Source organism: Ceratotherium simum, chromosome 24, assembly GCF_057802395.1.
Source record: "Ceratotherium simum simum isolate JZ-2026a chromosome 24, ASM5780239v1, whole genome shotgun sequence".
In the NCBI taxonomy this organism is placed as follows: domain Eukaryota; kingdom Metazoa; phylum Chordata; class Mammalia; order Perissodactyla; family Rhinocerotidae; genus Ceratotherium; species Ceratotherium simum.
Genome location: NC_141923.1, coordinates 33,045,537 through 33,061,383, shown reverse-complemented (window position 1 = coordinate 33,061,383; position 15,847 = coordinate 33,045,537). Strand labels below are relative to the sequence as shown.

Sequence of the window (15,847 nt, the reverse complement as noted above, 5' to 3'; positions counted from 1 at the left end):
CCCCCGACCCGAATACGCTCCTTCCCGTCATTTCAGTGTGACAAACATTAACAAAAGCTTGTGATTTGCCACGCCTGGTACTAGATGCTGGTGGGCAAAATGAAAAATAAAACACAGGGTTTGCCCTCGAAGGTACAATCTAGCAAAGGTAGACAGCTGCATAAATAGGAACTTTTACTATAACAAGTGAAGGTGAGGGCAGCAGGCTGTGGGAACATGAAGAGGGCACTGAGCCAGCTTGGGGATTCAGGAAGGCGTTCTGAAGGAGGTGATCCCTGAAATGAGTCTTTAAGCATGACTGAGCTTTAGTCAAAAAAAAAAAAAAGAAAAGAAAAAAAGTGGGAAGGGCGTTCAAGTCAAAGAGAACAGGCCAAGCAAAGACATGGAGACATGGGAAAGCCCTCTGTGTGCATGGGATGACAAGGAATTCAGTGTGAGGAAGGAGGGGCAGAAGACGAGGGTCCAGAAGACTGGACACATAGGGAGGACTCAATTCATGGCAAGGCTGGGAAGATGGGATTCTATCCTAAGGGCAGTGAAAAGCCAATGATAGGATTTAAACAGGAGAATGACATGGTCTGATTTGTATTTCAGAGAAACCAATTTGGCTAAAAGGTTTAGGATGGCTGTAAGAGGGACTAGACGAGAGCAGGAAGACCAGTTAAAAATCTAGTGGAAACAGAACAGATACAGACAAAGAGGGTGGGCCTCGGATATATTCTCCATATGGGGACCCTCTGTCCCCATTCCTCTTCCTCAGCTGAACTGATGCCCCGGCTTAGCCCACAGTCTCTCATCTCTCCCCTGGATTATTTTCCTAAAGCCCCCGGGGCCATCTGCAAGGTGTCTGTGTCCTCAGCAGTGGCTCCTGACATCTTTTAATATCACTGGCAAATTTAATTAAAGTTACTGTTCCTCTGCTCTTCCAGATCATTAATAAAACAGTGCCACCAGGCCAGACTGAGCAAATTCTCCCTCCTGCTATGCCCTCCACTTTCTCCAATGGGAACACTGCTCCAGCCCTGTCACCAGCCTGGGTAGAGTCGTCCTTCTCTGCTTCTAAATCTGGGCCCCTGCACAGGCGTCACAGCCAATTTACATTAAAGTTTTAGGTGCAGCCAGGCTGCACTGGATCCGACGTGTCACCGAGTCCAAGAGTACTGCATCTTCTCCCGTACTTCCTCTGCCTACAGGGGATGAGAGTCAGCGCAGAGGCCTCTCTGTGGCAACGTTCCCCCAGAAACACAAGAACTATATTCCCTGCACTCTCAAGAGTAGGAAAGATGTGACATTGGCTGCTTAGATAGTTTGATTGTCACAATTGGAACTGGATCCAAGGGGGAAAACATAACGATGCTATTTTTCGTGCATTAATACCTCTTTGAATCTTCATAGTGAAGAAGGTACTATTATCATCATACCCATTTTACAGATAAGCAAATTTCAGCTCATAAAGGTTAAGTAATTTGCCCAAGATCACAGTTAGTAAGTAGAAAAATAAGCATTTGAATTCTGGCAGCCTGACTCCAGAGCCCATAGTGTTAACCACTGTGATTGGGATGTACCCTGGGTTTGGGGATCCTTTGAGCAAGGGCCCAGGGAGGGCAGGATGAGTCTTTCTGGATGTGGAGGACTCACCACAAGCTTGAGGCTCTACATACTCCAAGGCAGCGTGGATCAGTGGGAGAGCCCCAAATTTGAAAGCAAGAGGCAAGAACTTTCTTCCCAGCTGTGCCTCAATGAGCTGTGAGATTTTGAAGACTCAGTGGAATATTTCAGGGCATTAGCTTCCCCACCCAGAAAATTCACGTTGGGTTGGATGACCTCCATAGTTCATTAGAGACAAAGATGCTTTGATGGCAATCTGATCTGTCTCTCAAAAGGCAAAGCAGTGAAGGGACATGTTGAAGTTAGGCTGGCCCAGAGCAGCGTGAGAGCCAAGCATGGAATCTAGGCTCCCAAGCTGACCTCAGAGGATAAGAGAGTAAGTTAAGGGAAGGTGGTAGGAAAAGGAGGCCCAAGAAGAAGTCAAGGAGAGCTACCTTCTGGATTTACCAAAAGCACCTTGGATCAAGTCCATTTTTTAAACAACTGCTCTTTGAATGCCCATTTTGGGCCAAGCACTGTGCTAGTGATTGCGAGGACAGCCATGAACAAGCTGAACCACGTCCTCAACCTTATAGAGCTTATCTTCTGATGAAGGAGGAGACAAACAAGTAATTATGGGAACAGTTGACTACAACGATGTCAGGGGAAGAAACGGCTTTTTCACGTTCTGCTCTAAGCTCTCAGGTTGGTCGCTGCACAGCTGCCTCAAACCATGCGGGCAGTGGCTGCAATGCAGCATGGCTTCAGAATACAGAGATCTCGCAGTAGCACGTGATATGGTATTTCACTGTTCTTACTTCTCCGGTCTCATGCAATTGTCATATTTTGCCTTCCCTGGAGCCCCTCAAACCCTTAATGACATCCAAACCATGTAACTTCACGGAACCCTGCTGACATTCTCCCAGGCACTACCATACAAGAATTGGAAGCCCCCTGGACAGTCCAGGGCACAGCAGGCCGCATTCTCCTCATGCTTTACATGAACCAAGGACCTAAACAAATGACAACAACAACAACAATCATATCTATTCATTGAGTACCTGCTCTATGGACAGCACTGCCTTAGGCACTTCTATAGTTGCTATTTAAAACCTAAGGACCCCACAACGAGACAGGTATTGTTATCTGTTTGAGAAAAGAGGAGACTTGGGCTGAAAGATTAGTAATTCACCCAAGGTCCACTAGCTGAGCAAATGGCACAGCTGGGCTATGAAACTTGCTATGTCAAATGCAAAAATCTGCTTTTCAACCCCAGGGGATGAAAGGGATGGTAGAAGAGTAGGGCAGGAATCTGGAGCCCTTAGGTCAAGAACTCAGAGCCCTAGAAGCCTCTACCTCCTCTAAGAAGCCTTGCCTGACAATGCCCTCTTCCTCTACCTTCAACATGTGTCACTTACTCCCCCATGTTCCTCTAGCACTCTGATCACCACTGAGGCACCTGTCACACCGACCTGGGCTTATCTGTTTACACATCCATCTTCTACACTCTTATGGAAACTCCCTGAGGGATTTTAATGCATACAGGGAAGCTTTATATTTTTATTTTTTAGAACAACGAGTAGTCACACTCAGTGAAACTATTGATATGGCTAATAGGTTGGACCTGACCTCTGATCTTCTCTCTGCCTCTAAAATTCTGTGATTCAAAGGCTTGTTGATTCTATGATTCTAACGTTTACCACCCTCTGTGGAAGCCAGCGGATTTTGCCCTCTGGAAGTCCTTGACAGATCTGGGAAGTCACAAACAATGAGAGTGGGCCAGAGAGATAGGAAGAGGAAGGTTTTGCACACTTAAGTTCTGCTTCTCCCAGTGCTGGAGCTACCTCTGCGTTTAAGTCATCCCCTAAGTTGGAGGCAATATGGAACTAGGACCACACACTAGAGAGGGATGTGCATTAGAATAACTTTGGAGCTCTAAAAAATACAGACATCTGGACCCTACTCCAGACCTAAGTTTTGGACTTTCTGGGAGTGGAGCCTAGATATTTAGATTTTTTAAATTTCCTCAGTTGATTTTGAGGTGCAGCCAAGGTTGAGTATCCTGGGAGAGAAGACAAGGAACATAGCCTGATTACAATATTTGCATCTCAGGGATTCCAACCATTAGGGACTTTCTTTGGACCAGAAGGATTCTTAGGGTATCATGAGTTGACTCACAAATGGGTACCACAAAGCCTTTCTATGCACTAGACAAACAGCCCAGCCTCTTGGATTGTCATTTACTTTCACACCTTGCCAAGGATGGTCAACAGCAACTCCCTACTCACATAAGTAGATTTTCCCTTTGTCGCTCCCTAAACGTGCTGTCTGCTTGGTTTTACACTTTTACTAAGGAAATATAAAAGATCCAGAGTTCCCTTATCTTCATAGGAAAATGATGCTACTCTTGCATTGCCAGCAAGACATGTTTCCAGTTATTTTCCTTTTCAGTGATGATAGCTTAGGTTGACTTGTCCACACTCTTCCTCCCGGCCTCTTTGTTTGCTCACTTGTTCATGCATTCATTCATGCATGCATGCATTTGTATGAAACCCAGTCCATGTGTCACAGGTTGACTCTCACTGAATTATGGTGAAAAGATTACTCTGTTCGTACCCAACTCATATTTTTTTTTTGCACACTCAAAAAAACTAGAACAAAAGTTCTTAGGGGGTAGGAATTTTTATCTGTTTGTATTTCTGTATCTCCAGTGCCTATATCAGTGTCTGGCAAAGAACAGGTGCTCAGCATATATTTATTGAATGAATAGATACATGAATAAATGTGCAAAAATAGAAGGCGTAATATCCAGTGATTTCTCCCACTCTTGGCAGTGTTCAAATGGAGCATCCCATCTGTCAGGGATGCTGTGAGCAAGCTTTTTCAAATTTGAGTAATAGGAACAAGATATAATCCCCCTTGAGGAGCACACACTTCACTGGAGAACAGTGACAGAAAACCAAATAATCACAACCAAATTAGTACTATATTTGGAAGCATGTGCAATGTGCCAAGAGAGCACAGAAGAAGGAAGGTCTCCTACTGCCTGGGATCATCAAGGCCAGCTTCATGAAGCAGGCAACTGTAGATCTAGGATTTGAAGAACGAACAGGAGTTAACTGGGTGGAAGCCAGTGCCTCTCAAACAAAGGCAACAGAAAGCCCGTGCTAAGGAGCAGGGCAGCTCCCTGAACAAACAACGTCTGTTTAAAGAAGAGTGAGCAGTGTGGCTGAAGGACAGGGCCCTTGAGAGAAGCTGCAGAGATAAGTGAGGAATAGTTTGTGAAACACCTGATACGCCCAGCCATAATTGTGGCATTATGTTGGAGGCAATAAGGAACCACTGAAAGTTTTTCACTCACAGGACAAGATCATTGTTTTTCCTTTGGATAGGAGACCTAGAGTGATGACAATGTGGAAACTGGTGAACAAAATCAGGACAAGACTAAAGGCAGAAAGATGAGTTCGCAAAGTCTCACGGCATTTGAGTAAGACATGATCAGAACCTGAACAGAGGCAGAGAGAGGAGGCCTGCTGAGCAAGGTGTGGATCTAAGAGCTCTTTCAAAAGCAGAATCAATACATGCTAGAGACCAATTAAAAACAGAAGATGATGGTGAATGAGGAGTGAAGAGCGTAGCAAGGACCAAACCACATCAGGCACCTTCTTCATCCCACTGGCCCTGCCAAGTTCCTCTTGATTCAGGGATCTCCAGGCCCAAGGAAATGGAAGCCAAAGGAATCAACACAAAACCATTAAAGTTAGATACCTGTTTAGCTTTAGGGACGTCGTGTAACTGTGAGACAAATGATGTCAGTGAGAGTTCTGGGCTCTCCAGGAAGGTCCTGGAATTCAACCAAAGCACCGCAGCGCTCCTCCATCTAGTCAAGGTAATAACCATTTGTTGATTCAATAGTCCAGACTGTGATAAGCTCTGGAGATGCAGTGATGAAGCAGGTCTGGTCCCTGCCGTGGAGGAGGGCATAGAAAAGTACACAAGATGGGTATCTAAATGTGAGCAAAGGGTTCTGGGGAATTATGAACTCTGACTGAGAGCATCACAAAGGAGGTGGGTTGGATTTCTCATGTCTATTTCAAACAAGAATGCAGTTTCACATAGAAGAAAATGAACTCATGGAATGCATTGCCCCTACAAAATAGTGCGAGCTAGAATAATAAAAAGCATTTTTAAAAGATCCAAAATATTGAGATGAACTCAAATCCTAGAGTGACTATGAGAAAGCCTGATTCTGCTCATTGATTCATGAAAAAAGTATTTGTCGAGCACTAATTATATGCCCATCACAGTTGTAGGTTCTTTGAAGACCATTTCTGCCTGGACGTGTTCTCAAATTTATTGAGCGCCCAATTCGTGTCACACTCTGTTCTAGCTACTGGAGATTCAATATTGTATCTCTTGCCTGGACTACTGCAATAGCTGTCAATCTTGTCCCATCTCTTACAATCTATCTACTCTCCACAAAACAGCCAAACATGTCTTTTTAAATTGTAAATCAGATAGATCATGCCATTCTTCGCAACCTTCTCTTCCTGCAGAACCCCTCTCCCCCTACCGACTCCTAACTTCTAACTTACTGCCCTTAACTCCCACCAGTTTGTTTTGGTGCCTCTGCCCTCCACTCCAGCTAAGGTGGAGTTCTCTGAAGTTTCTAGAACACACCAAGCATGCACCTGCCCTAGGACATTTGCATTTACACCTCCCTCTGCCTGGAATACCCTTACCCTAAAGATCCCCATTGATCACTTTTTTACTTCATTCAGGTCTCAGATGCCACCTTCTCAGATGCCCTCCCCACTCATCTTATCTAAAGGTGATCCTATGCCTGCCACCCAGCACTCTCTGTCACATCACTTTTTCTTTTCTTTATAGCCCATATCACTTGCTGAAATCATCATTGTTTTTGTTTGTTTGTTCACTGATTTATCATAGAATATAAACTCATGGTAGCAGGAAACTTGTCCTTTTGTTCACCACAGTGTTCTCAGGGCCTTGACTGGAGCCTGGGGGAGTGTGTCAGTATTTGTGGAGTGGATCAATGCTAAGTCTGCAGGATTAAGTGATTTTAGAAAGGTGCACCTGTTAGGGGAGACCAAGCTTCCTGGGAAGCCTTGGGGCACAGAGGTAAATGGTTAAAGGCAATGACCTCAGGGGGCAGGCAGTTTTGTTCATTCAAAAGAACCAACAGGACCACATAGTGTTTGCACGGCAGTTGTGAGGCTGTTTCTAAACACAATTCCTTCTCTCCACCATAGTCCTCTCATGGGCACCTTACTTTTCCTCCAGTGTGAGGCATAATGATGACCAACATTTTTGGTGCATCATCCATTCAACCAATATTAAACGATACTATGTGCTAACAGTTTACAAGGGCCTTCTCACTCACGTGATCTCATTTAATCCTTCTTGTGAAGAAGGGGTTACCCACGGAGAGAGGGCCGACCTCCCTCTGCCTTGTTGCCCACCCATCCAGGGGAAGCTGGTGATTAGCTGTCTTTATGTACCTTTTCCTCAGCTCATTCTCCAGGACCCTGATTTATTTTAATGCCATTTAATTTCTCTTAATTTTGAAATGTTGAAATATGAAATTAAATCATATCAATGGTGAATTAAGAACAAGTGGACTCTGGCAAGCAGTCAAAGTCATCTCTCTGAGACATAGCTGAGGGATTCTCTTGGACAATCAACTCTAGGGGTGCTCTGGGCCCTCCTTTCACAACACGGTGCCAGGAGCAGACTCCTAGTAGATCTAGTCTGTGCAGCTGTGCTTGTTCCTCACTCCTCTAGTGATTCCCCTCGAAGGTGACTCCCCCATCAGTTCCTCCTGAGCAGCTGGAAGGCACAGGCTCAAGATGATTCTTCCAGGGTCTGAGGGAAGAGAGTATGGTGGTATGGTAGAGGGTGGTCAGAACCTCTGGAAAGCCACTGAGCAGAGTGGTTCCACACAGACTCTCAGCAGAGTGTACGTGGTCCTAAATACATCCTTCCTGGGTAGACACAGAATGGCAGAGGTGCAGGAGCTGAGACAGGACGGGCTGCAGCATTTGGGGGCCTGGAGCACTACCTGTGAATGCCCTGGAGTATTGCAGGAGTGCCAACCTAGGGCCAGCAGGGCCCTCAACCAGCTGAGGGTGCCTTGTGGGCCTGACATCCAGATAATCAAGTTGGCTGGCCATGCTGACCTCTAGAGACCCAATGAGATAACAGAAAACCGGCTTCAAATTGCACTGGAACATTCTGAAATGAAAGATACTATCAGCACATTCTTAGCAGGAGGCAATCTATAGGCTGTGGTACAAGATTCATAGAATACAGAATTATCAGGTCAAGGCGGTAGCTTAAAAGCCAACACATCCGACATAACCTTTTCTGATAGATAAGGAATGCAAGGCCCAGAAAGCAGAAGTGGGTCTTGCCCATGGTTTTCAGACGTGATAAAAACTAAGATATAACCTTCTTACCACCAGTTCAACGCTTCTCCTGTTATACCATGTTGCCTGCTCCTGGTTTGATTTTTTAATCCACCACTGGTTTCTTTTATGATAAATGGGACAGACACCCTTTCTCGACCTTGTTTCACCTGCCTCAAAAGTGAAGTAGGTTATTCGCTTATTCACACCTTCATTTTTCATTGAACACCCACTGTGTTTCAGGCATCATGTAACAGGGCATGGGAGAGAGAAAAAGCACGTGATCCAGGGGCTGGGGAGCTAAGCCACATGCAAAAAAACAAAAAACCAAAAACCAGTGCATTTCAATAAGTATAAGGTCATTATGAAAAATAGATGCTGTGTTATCAAAATTCAGAGGAAGGGACTGCTTCTCCGCGAGGCCTTTCCATCAGGAAGAGGCATTTGAATTGAAAGTTGAAGAACAGGTAGGATTCTTAGTGAAAGGTAAACCATGAAGAAAGGCACAGAAGAGGACAGGACACGTTTACTCAGGTGCCCACATGGGAATTCCTCTCCTAAAATACCCTTCTAGGCTTGTCATTTTCCTACACAAGAAACCTTGAAGGGCCTCCCATTTTTTGCAGCAGCCAACTCCTCATATTCCAGGCCCTCCGTGGCCTGGCTCACCACTCCATGTCTAGTCTCACTTTTTACAATTCTCATGTTAAAATGAACGGAAGGAGGGGGAAGTTGAAGCTGGGAAAATGTTAGAAAGCTCTTTTTTATAGTATAATAATAATAGTAACCACTTTACACAGGTAAGGCGAGGACTGAATGGGAAAATCAATGTAAAGCACTTTGCAACAGAGTAGCTGATAGGTGGTAAATACATAAATGTTGGCTGCTATACTAATAATTATTATTATCATTATTACGTAAGAGGTTACCAAATCTGTACTTAGGTAGGGGTGGTGGGGATGGAGAAGAGGAGAACAGATTTAACAGACGTCAGCAATGCTCAGGGAACAAGAGAGAGAAGTCAAAGATAAACTCAGGGATTCTGAGCCAGGGTGACTGGAAGTTGGCTGTCGCCATCACCAGAGAGTGGGGAGTCGGGAGGAGCAGCTCCTAAGGACAAAGGTAGTGTCCATTTAGTAAAAACTCAGTTTGAGGAGCTGATGGAGCATCCTGTTGGAGATGTTGTGCAAGTGGCTGGAAATGAAACCCTGGGCTGAGAGAGCTAGAGTCGTAGGCTCCGAACCAGCCACCCTGGAGTGACAGCACAAGCCACTGAGAGGGGCTGCTGAGGGATAACAGAGAAGGGAAAACGGGGAGCGGGAGAGAATCTTGGAGAGGAAATGGAAGAGGGACCACCCAGAGAATTTGTGGGACCTGGTGAGTTCAGAGTGATAGAAGCCAAGAGGGGAAAGGAGCTAATGGTCAATCTTATCTGATGAGGGTGGAGAGAGACAGGGGGAAATAAACAGAAGCTATCAGGAATAAGTTGTTATATTTGGGGGAATAAGAAGTCCACGGTGGATGAGAGATGAGGAAATAGGGACAGATGATTACTCTAAAATTTCAAGAGTTTGTTGAAAGCAAGAAGTGAAGAAAGAATGACAGAGGGAGGAATCAGACAAGTGATATTCTTTTTAGGAGGAGGCTTGTTGAGCGTGTTTACATTTGGAGGGAGAGGATTCAATGTTGAAGGAGAAAGAGTCCCGGGCAAGGTGATGAAAGCAGGGCGGGGGTGGCTCCTGGGCAGGGTGCAGGAGGAGAAGGGAGATCTTTTTGACCCTGAGACTAGTAACCGGGAAGGATGAGGAACAAAGAGAGGAGATCAGGGCACAAAGGAAGAATGGTGACCAAGCTCACACCGCTTGGCTTCATCCTCTAGGAGGAACACAGCAGTGCATGACTTCGAGGTCCTCTCCTCTCAAGTGATTTGGAAATTACCACATGGACGCCAGGGCAGGATTACAGTTTCCAGTCCCACTTCTGGGTCCAGTCCCCACATGACCCAGCATTCCTACATACAACCAGGAAAGCAATATTTGTCATTCCAAATATCAAGGCAGTAAATGCTACTTGGCCCAATCCAAGTTATATCCAGGATGAAACAGGGCTGTTTTCTTAGTAGACATGCTCTGTATACCATATCCGAATACCCTTGATTCTGGAATTAGCCTTTATTCACTCTCCATATTATCAAAAAATAGACATATACATACACATGTGATTCTTCCTATCTAGATGTCTTGCTCAATAGTCTCTGTGGATCTAAATATAGATCTAAATCCTTCTTACTCTTCCAGGCTTCTTCTGGGGACCTTCCCCAGCCCTGAGAGACCTCAGATCTTTGGGAGTCTGCTTTGCTCTGCGGCTCAGTGGGCCAGGAAGTGTGTCTTACACCTGCTGGAGCCACTTTGCCTTTCCCCTGAGGCACTCTGCCCAGGGTTGGGTTTAGAGTGCTCACTCAAAAAACAAACGGACGGGGCCGGCCCTGTGGCTTGGTGGTTAAGTGCGCGCGCTGCTATGCTGGCGGCCCGGGTTCGGATCCCGGGTGCGCATCGAGGCACCACTTCTCCGTTCATCCTGAGGCCGAGTCCCACATACAGCAACTAGAAGGATGTGCAGCTACGACACACAACTATCCACTGGGGCTTTGGGGGGAAAAAATAAAATAAATAAAATCTTTAAAAAAAAAAAACGGACAACCAAACATAAACCAACCTTATTAAAGAAAATAGCAGAACTTCTTCCTAGAAGGGCAGCTCTGGTTTGTATGCTGAAAAAAGAGAGGAACCCCCCGCCCCTCCCTCATCGGCGACTAGAAAGACACACTTGGGTTTCTACAAAAGTCTCCTAACTCCCTGCCTCCCTCTCTCCCCCTGCATTCCAGTCTCAACACACTATCAAAAATGCAAATCTGACTATGCACTTTAGTACTTAATACCTTCCTAAGCCCACACTGGGAACTCGGTGGAAATCCTTGGCATGGAGTACAAGCCCTTTAAGGTTTGGCCCTTTAGCTTCTCCAAACTCCTCTCCCCAAATTCTACCCTCTCTTCAGTCATTTGGAAGAGCTCTTACCCACGTTAAGCCTTTGCATACTGACCCCTTCACTCATAACACTTTCTCCCCCACCCCTCCCCTCCCTGTTTTCGCTAAAGCCAACTCCCACCCATCCTTTCTTTCTGGGATTAGCTGTCCCTAGAAGTCCTCCTTAAGCCCCTATACAGAAGTGATCTTCCTATATGCTTCCATTGCAACCAGGATTTACCCTCCACTAACAGGATCACTTCATATGGTAACTGCCGGCTCACTGGTTGGTTATCCTTGCTGGAATGAATGTATGTTTAGGAGGAAAGGGACCATTCTATTTTATTTGCCTCTGTACCTAGCAAATGCCTGGCAGAGTAGGTTGTTGCTGAATTTTATTAAATAAATAAATGATTGAATGAATAAATGAATGCTTTTTCTTTTTGGAGTCTAATGCATTTCTGAACCTCACTAAATATTCGAACCTCTAGGCAAAGCAACCAGGCTTGAGTAAAAAGGGAGTTATCCTCTCTTCTTATTCAACCTTGGCAGTGTGAGGAGAAGCCAGGATGAGCGACACATTCCCCAAATCCAGATTGTGGGCACTGAGTGGACCATGCAGGCCGAGGAACAATGCCCACAATGACTACCCATGGACAATACCAGCAACTATGCCCAGAGACTGTACAAGGGACCGCCTTGCACAGGGACAGAGCAGGGCTGGGGCAAGAGGACACTTCCTCAGCTTCGGGGCCCCAGACCAGGGAGGAGCCCAGGGAAAGGGAACGCTTTTTCCAGGGTCAGTTTGATAACCCTACTCTCCCTTCTCTGACCAGGAGGCTGTGGATGGCAGTGCAAGTGATGCCAAAGTGGAGATCAGAGGAGCAGGAGCAGAGAAGGGGGGCAACTTATCCCTCCAAGTCCATTCATTCAACCAACATTTACTGAGTGCCCACTCTATGCCTGGCACAGTGATAGGCCTGGGGGTACAATGCGAATAAACACCAGCTGTTTTTCCCCTCTTCATGCAGTACTGTCTAGAGGTGTGACTGGCATTACTCAATCACACAAATAAATTTAATGTGCATCTTTAAACCACTACAAAATAATAGGTTCAGGTTACCAGTGTATAAAATAAGGTGATCTGGCCTAGTCAGGGGAGGTCTGAAAGGCTTCCTTAAGGAAGTAACCAATGAACTAAGAGCTGAAGGGTGAATAGGAGTGCATTAGACAGGGACCGGGTTGGAGTTTAGGGGTGTTGGAGGAACAATAATGCATTCCAGGTGGAGGAAACTGCGTGAACAGCCTTCCCATCTCCACCAAGTTCAAGAACCACTTCAACCAAGTTCTGTTCTGCAGGTTCCATCTGCTGCTTCTCAACCTAATATCTATATTTTATTTAAAGAAAAAGGAGGCTATGGAGTGGACTGTGTGTGGGGGCTGCAGATAGGAATTGTAGACTGCAAGGAGGGACTGGGCCATCAGCCCACACCTAGTCACTCGCAGCTCGGACCATCAACCATCCTCACGTGCAGAACCGCAAGGCATGAAGGGGCAGGTTCCTCTCACACTTGGATCCAGCGAGGCCGGCAAAAGGGAGGGGCGGAAGGCCAGGCGCCCATACAGAGTGAACTGATCCCCTATTTCAGGAAGAGCATGGCGCAGCAGCTATATTTGAAAATCAAGGTAAACAAGAGCTCAGCGCAAGTGGATGGGGCACAACAGCTGTGGAAGATTAATCACATGCGGCTGCAAGTCACCAGGTCGCCAGAGGCCCCGAGGCTTCCCTTTCGCTGCCCCAGCAGCAGGCCGGATGTGTTCCTGTCACGTATCCACAACTCCCTCGGCCTGGGGTGCTGCTTGACGGCCAGGAGCTCTGAGCCTTACTCCCAGCTGCGGCCTTCCTTTCTGATAAACTGCCCCCAATTTCAATCCTTCTGCCCAGGAAACTGAACCACCAAACGTTCAGGGTTCGTGTTTTAATCGCCAGAAGAGAGAGAGAGGCGGGCAGCGAGCGGGTAAATTTATGGCACTGCATTAAAGGCGTTTGTTCTATTTAACCCACTCCCCCCCCCACCCCCCGGTTAAAAATAAAACACAATGAATAAAGACGAAAAACCGCTTTTTTCGCCCGGAGCGTATCGCTTTCTTCATCTCCCCCAGGGGCTCGGGTCCTGGGGGCAGGGCAGGAAGGGTCTGCGGGAGCTGGCCTGTGAATGACGGCCTGTGAACGTGTGTGTGCGTGCGTGTCTGTGTGGTGTCGGTGGGGGGGTGTGTGGGCGGAGGGCGGGGGCACTTACATACTTCTCTTCTCTCCACCTGGCCCTGGACCGCCCAGACCACCGCAGTCTGGAAAGCACAGGACAGGAGAAACCCTCTCTCCGCCCCCTTGGCCGCCGCGGGTGGGTGCGCTGGGGCTGCAGTTCCCGACCCGCGTCGGTGGAGTCCTGAGGTTGGGGTGCGCGCGTGCGTGTGTGCACGGGGGCGCGCGCCGAGTGGGTAACGCGCTCCCCTCCTGGCCCCAAACCCGCCCGGCACTCACAGCCTCAGGAGCACAACACGCCTTGGCACAGCGAACACACACATGCAGACATGCATCCAGCACGCAACGCAGCATTCAGTCTCCCCAGTGCGCACCCACCACTAACCCGGCAAACCCACGACCCGACTGCACACACGTGCCCAGGCATCTCTTTCTGCGCGCCCCCCCAACCCCCCCAGACACTCTGCCAGAATGCCCCCCCCAGCACCGCATACAAAATGTACACTCTCTGTGGCACCCTCCCCCCATCTCTAGGCACTAAACGCCCACAGGAAGGCAGTTCATACGAATGATCTAGAGAAATAACTTAATTAGCATCGTTATTCACAACCAGGAACCCTCTTGGGGACATCCCAAGCCCCCCAACCTCCGCCTCCCCTGCCTCGGCCGCTCGCTGAGGGGGAAGGGCAGGAGGCTCACCCCAATACTCACCGTTTCCTCTCGGTCTGCCGAGCAGAGTGGGCAAGTGAGGGGGGTGAGGAAGGTGCGCGATGCCCCCGCCGCCCGGCTCCTCACCGGCCGCAGCGGCTCATCGCCCCCGCGGGCTGCCCGCCGGCCGCAGCCGCGTCCGGGGCATGTCAGTCGGCCGCCGCCACCCGCCTGCCGGGGCGCGTGGGTTCGCAGCTTTCAGGGAGCTGAGGGGCAGCGCATCCGGAGCGCGAGGGCTGGGGCCAGGGCAGGGGGCCTGGGGAGGGGTCCCTCGGCGCCGAGTTAAGGAGCAGGGAAAACCCCCCGGAAGACCCCAGGAAAACCCGGACCCGGGGCACGGGCTCGGGACTAAGCAAGGGAGAGCGGGGGGGATCCCTGCCGGGAGGGGCAGGAAGGCGAGCAGCCTGGCGCGCCCTGGCGGCTCCGAGGGACCCCGGGTTGCAGTCGCGTCGCCGGGGCTTTCCCGGGGCTGGGAGCGCGCCGGCTCTCCGCCTCGCACACCGTCACCGCGGGAGATGTCTCGGCCTCGCCGCGCGCGGAGGGGACGCGCGGAGGGGCTGGTTTCTGGGCGAGCCCAGAGCTTTGCCCATTAAGCTGCAGCAAGAAGCCAAATCAAAAAGCCAATCTCTAAGCCTCCAAACCGAACGTCACCCTATCAGCTGGGAGAGAGAGCGCTCCACGGAATGACAAGCCGCGCATATTTATCCTCGCGCGCCGAGGGGGGAATTTTCAGATAGCTTCCCGACCAGCAGCGGGAAGTCGAGCCTGTACCTCGCGTCCAGAGAGCCCCCGAGGACCGAATGCAGACGGAACCCCTAGCCCGCGGCCACCCACCCAATCGTTGGAGGCTGGCGCCCGGCGCCTCCCGGCCAGCGGCAGTTCCAAGACGGCGGCGCGTCCTGACCTGGATTCCGCACAGTCCGGAGCTCCGGCGGCGGGCGGGGAGGGCGGGCAGGCGGGCGCGCAGCACCGGCTTTCCCCTTGTCCTCAGGAGACGCCGCCTGCAATTCCGAAATGAAGTCTCCACCAAACACATCTGTGGTTTTTAAATATAGCAGGGGACGATTACCCAGGCAGGGTCCACCCAGGCCTAGGGGAGGAGTTGAGGGGGATGGAGATTGGTAGTGGAGGGAAAATAAAACTCCTTTTTTCCCCTCTTTTTTCCTTCTGTTCTTGGTGCAGAACTCAGTCTGTCATTTTCTCAACCCAAATCAAACAACAGCTTGTGAGAGACGCTTGGGGGAGCGCTGGTATGTTGGCTTTTGGGTTTTTAAGGCTAAAAATAAGAGGGGGTTGTCTCCCAAATTGCTGCTTTCTCTGGGCCTGGAGCCGGGAAGAGAGATGGTCCTTTGATGCAGCAGCAGAACCAGGGTTTGGGGCTTGGCTCAGGCGAAGTGTATACATGTAGCCTTAAATCAGATGCCTGTAATTTCTGCTATATTTGTCAGGCTTGGTTCTGGAGGCATGAGGGGTGGGCAGCCCCCTCCTAAGAAGGGGGTTTCACGTCCTTAGTTTATCGATGGCGGCAGGCAGATCTAAAAGGAGCATAGTGGCTGGCCTTTTGTAGAGACACCACTACGGATTCTGGGACAGAATACAAGGTGGGAAGTTGTTCCTCTCAGCCCTCTGCTGCCTGAAGCCAAGTGTGAGGGGCCAACAAATGAGAATAATGCTTAGCAAGTATCAGCACCTCCTTAGGGCCAGACGCCCTGCTAATGAATTTGAATGTATTACTTCATGCCATCCTCATAAAACTCTATGAGATAGGTATAATTACTAACTCCATTTTTCTGTTGAGGAAATTGAGCCTTAGAGAGGTTCAATAACCATTCCAAGG

At 48.7% G+C, this 15,847-nt stretch overlaps 1 protein-coding gene across 2 annotated transcripts in view; it reads right to left on the bottom strand.

Moving 5' to 3' along the window:
• The window catches only part of SLC8A3 (solute carrier family 8 member A3), a 153,081-nt gene extending 138,925 nt beyond the window's left edge, over positions 1-14,156 (bottom strand). For both annotated transcript variants that reach the window (XM_087448310.1, XM_004426296.3), the window contains exon 1: positions 14,014-14,156. The gene's annotated coding sequence lies outside the window, so the exon portion shown is untranslated. The remainder of the gene's footprint in view (positions 1-14,013) is intronic.
• Between the last annotated feature and the right edge of the window lie 1,691 nt (positions 14,157-15,847).